Below are 3,745 nucleotides of genomic sequence, written 5' to 3'. Positions count from 1 at the left end.
TTATACCTAGAATTGCTAGGAGTTGCTAGGTCATGGGGATATGCTTACTTTCAGCTCTAGCAGATAGTGAGGACTGATTATTTTAGTCAATTGATTTTTCTTATCACATGTGTAGCCTTAAACAATATGTAGTATTTCTTCGTGTGTGTGTTCCAGTTTTTAAGACTGTGCAATTTATAAGGAGATCCTGCTGAATAGCATTGAGAACTATGTCTAGATACTCATGTCGCAACAGAAGAAAGGGTGGGGGAAAAAACTGTAACTGCAATGTATACATCTAAGGATGACCTGACCCCCTTGCTGTACAGTGGGAAAATAATAAAAAAAAAAATTCTATTGTGTACAAAAAAAAAAAAAAAAAAAGACTGTGCAACAAGTTACCCCAAAATACAGTGGCACAAAACAACTATTCATTATGTTCACAGATTCCAGGCGAGGCTCAGAGGGGTCTAGGGCCTCGGCTGGAGGACCCAAAGCCTGGAAATAGAATTTTTCGAAGGCTGGTCCACTTGCATGTCTGGTGGTTGATGCTGCCTCTTACCTGAGGCCCTAGCTGGGCTGTTGGCCAGAACATCTCCGTGAAACCTCTTCATGGGGTCTGGGCTAAATGACAATATAGTGGCTGGGTTCTAAGGGTAAGTGGAGAGAGAAAAGGGGGAGTAAGCGGGTGAACCAGGCAGAAGCCATATCATCTTTTAAGACCTACCCTCAGAAGTACAGCAGTTACTTTGACTGCATCGTATTCGTTAGAAGCAAGTCACAATGGCTGGCCCATATCCGAGGGGCAGGAAGAGAGCCTCCTTCCTTTATTTCCATGGAGCTGTGTCAAATCTTAGTGTAATAAAAGCATGTGGCATGAGATATGCTGCAGCCATCTTTGGAAATAAAATCTGCTACAATGTATTTTTGTTCTTTTTTGTAGTAAGAAATTTTTTTCTGATTATAAAAGTAGTACTACTAATTGCAAATTTTTTTTTTCAAAAAATGCAGAAAAGTATAATGAAGAAAATAAAGCCTACCAATTATTCTGCCATCCAGAAATAGCCAGTTAACATTTTAAATGCATGGATGCATAAGAATTTAATTAATTTTTATGTAATTTAGCAAATTTGGCAAAATATCATTGACTTTTTTCAGTGTAAATCAATAGAGCTTTACACCATCATTTAAAAAATAGTGATGCCTTTCATTGTATAAACATATTGTTTTGGAGTTCCCGTCATGGAGCAGTGGTTAACCAATCCGACTAGGAACATTGAGGTCGTGGGTTCGATCCCTGCCCTTGCTCAGTGGGTTAAGCATTGCTGTGAGCTGTGGTGTAGGTTGCAGACGTGGCTCAGATCCCGCGTTGCTGTGGCTCTGGCTGGCAGCTACAGCTCCGATTCGACCCCTAGCCTGGGAACCTCCTTATGCCGCGGGATTGGTCCAAGAAATGGCAAAAAGACAAAAATAAATAAATAAATAAATAAACATATTGTTTTGACTTATCCAATCCCCTCTTTATGGACACTTAGGTCATTACTAAATTTTTACCATTTTATTTGTCTTTAAAGTTTAGGAGTTCCCGTCATGGCACAGTGGTTAACAGATCTGACGAGGAACCGTGGGGTTGCAGGTTCGATCCCTGGCCTTGCTCAGTGGGTTAAGGATCCAGTGTTGCTGTGAGCTGTGGTGTAGGTCACAGATGCAGCTCGGATCTGGCATTGCTGTGGCTGTGGCGCAGGCCAGTGGCTACAGCTCCGATTCGACCCCCGGCCTGGGAACCTCCATATGCTGCGGAAGCGGCCCTAGAAAAGGCAAAAAAAAAAATAAATAAATAAATAAATAAATAAAGTTTACATAAACAGTATTATACTGAATGAAATATTTGGTATTGCTATTTCTGCTAAAATTGTGTTTTTAGGAGTTCCTGCCGTGGTGCAGCGGAAACGAATCCGACTAGGAACCATGAGGTTGCAGGTTTGATTCCTGGCCTTGCTCAGTGGGTTGCCTTGAGATATGTAGGTCACAGATGTGGCTTGGATCTGTCATTGCTGTGGCTCTGGCATAGGCTGGCAGCTGTAGCTTTGATTAGATCCCTGGCCTGGGAACCTCCCTATGCCGAGGGTGTGGCCCTTAAAAGCAAAAAAAAAAAAAAAAAAAAAGAAAAATTTGTGTTTTTAAGAGTAAAGTTAGTACATGTAGTAATTATCTGTTTTATCTTTTTTTTTTTGGCCTGGCAGCTGGGAGCTACAGCTGCCAGCCTACACCACAGGCAGAGAAACTAGGGATCCGAGCCACATCTGCAACCTACACTACAGGTCATGGCAATGCTGGATCCTTAACCCACTGAGCTAGGCCAGGGATCGATTTTGCCTTCTCATGGATACTAGTTGGGTTTGTTAACTGCTAATCCGCAATGGGAACTCCCTTAACTTTGTTTTAGTTTGTTTAACTCTGTTATACAATTACATCACAATTTATGCATCTAATTTCCTTTTGATGATCTTTTAGGTTTTCCCCAATTATGCTACTACAGATAGTATTGCATGAACATTCTGTTACATGTCTTGTACATTTATTTTTCAGAGTATATGCCTAGTCATGGCTGCTGGATCATGGTGGGGGGGTCTTCTCATTTTCAGCTCTACTAGATAGTAAGAACTGATTTAGTCAATTGATTTATTGGCATTGCCTTCACTGAGCCCCCAGATTGCTGTTGAATGGATTTCTGAGGTTTCTTAGCAAGAATTGGCACTTATTAGATTTAGGGTACCGCTTCAGTTCTAAGTGCATGCTCATGGACAGTGGGATGACTGGAATACATAATTTACAGTCACTTATAAGAATGAAGGCAGGAGTTCCTGTCGTGGCACAGTGGTTAATGAATCCGACTAGGAACCATGAGGTTGTGGGTTCGGTCCCTGCCCTTGCTCAGTGGGTTAATGATTCGGCGTTGCAGTGAGCTGTGGTGTAGGTTGCAGACTCGGCTTGGATCCCGAGTTGCTGTGGCTCTGGCGTAGGCTGGTGGCTACAGCTCCAATTTGACCCCTAGCCTGGGAACCTCCATATGCCACGGGAGCAGCCCCAAAATGGCAAAAAAGACAAAAAAAAAAAAAAAAAGAATGAAGGCAGGTAGGAGTTTCCTTGTGCCTTAGTAGGTTAAGGATCTGGCATAGTCACTGCTGTGGCTCTGGTTACTGCAATGGCACAAGGTCGATCCCTGGCCTGGGAAATTTTGCATGCCATGGATGTGGCCAAAAAAAAAAAAAAAAAAAAAAAAAAAAAGAGTGGGGGTAGACTTTAATAGCATTTTTGTGATTTTGCATTTTTGTGTTTTATTTGAAAATAATTCTAAAATCTTAGAAATACGAAGGTTTCATGCTCCTTTCATTTACTCAAGAAGTCTCTTGTCAAATATCAGAGTGAAAACACTTTATGCACTTTAGGCATAAAATCACTAAAGCTAGTCTAAATAAACCTCAGAAACAGATGGTGTGAAGTCTCTAAGAAGAGTGACTTTATATTGAAAGAGAAGCAGACAGTCATAACTCGTTTGACTTCCAAGGCTTTTTCTGTTCTTTTTGTTCCGTTTGAACAATTTTGAGGAGTTTGCTTGCTAATGGAGGCCTTCATTGGTCAGCTAGTTCCTTGGATCAGATTACATAAGGTCTTATCCTGTATTCACAATGGCACTTTTTGTCTATAAACCTCAGTACATATTTAAAGACACATTAAGAGAAGTTATTTATCTGCCATCAGATGG

The sequence above is a fragment of the Sus scrofa genome, chromosome 1 (assembly GCF_000003025.6).
Source record: "Sus scrofa isolate TJ Tabasco breed Duroc chromosome 1, Sscrofa11.1, whole genome shotgun sequence".
NCBI classification, from domain to species: domain Eukaryota; kingdom Metazoa; phylum Chordata; class Mammalia; order Artiodactyla; family Suidae; genus Sus; species Sus scrofa.
Note: the sequence above shows the minus strand (reverse complement) of the source record.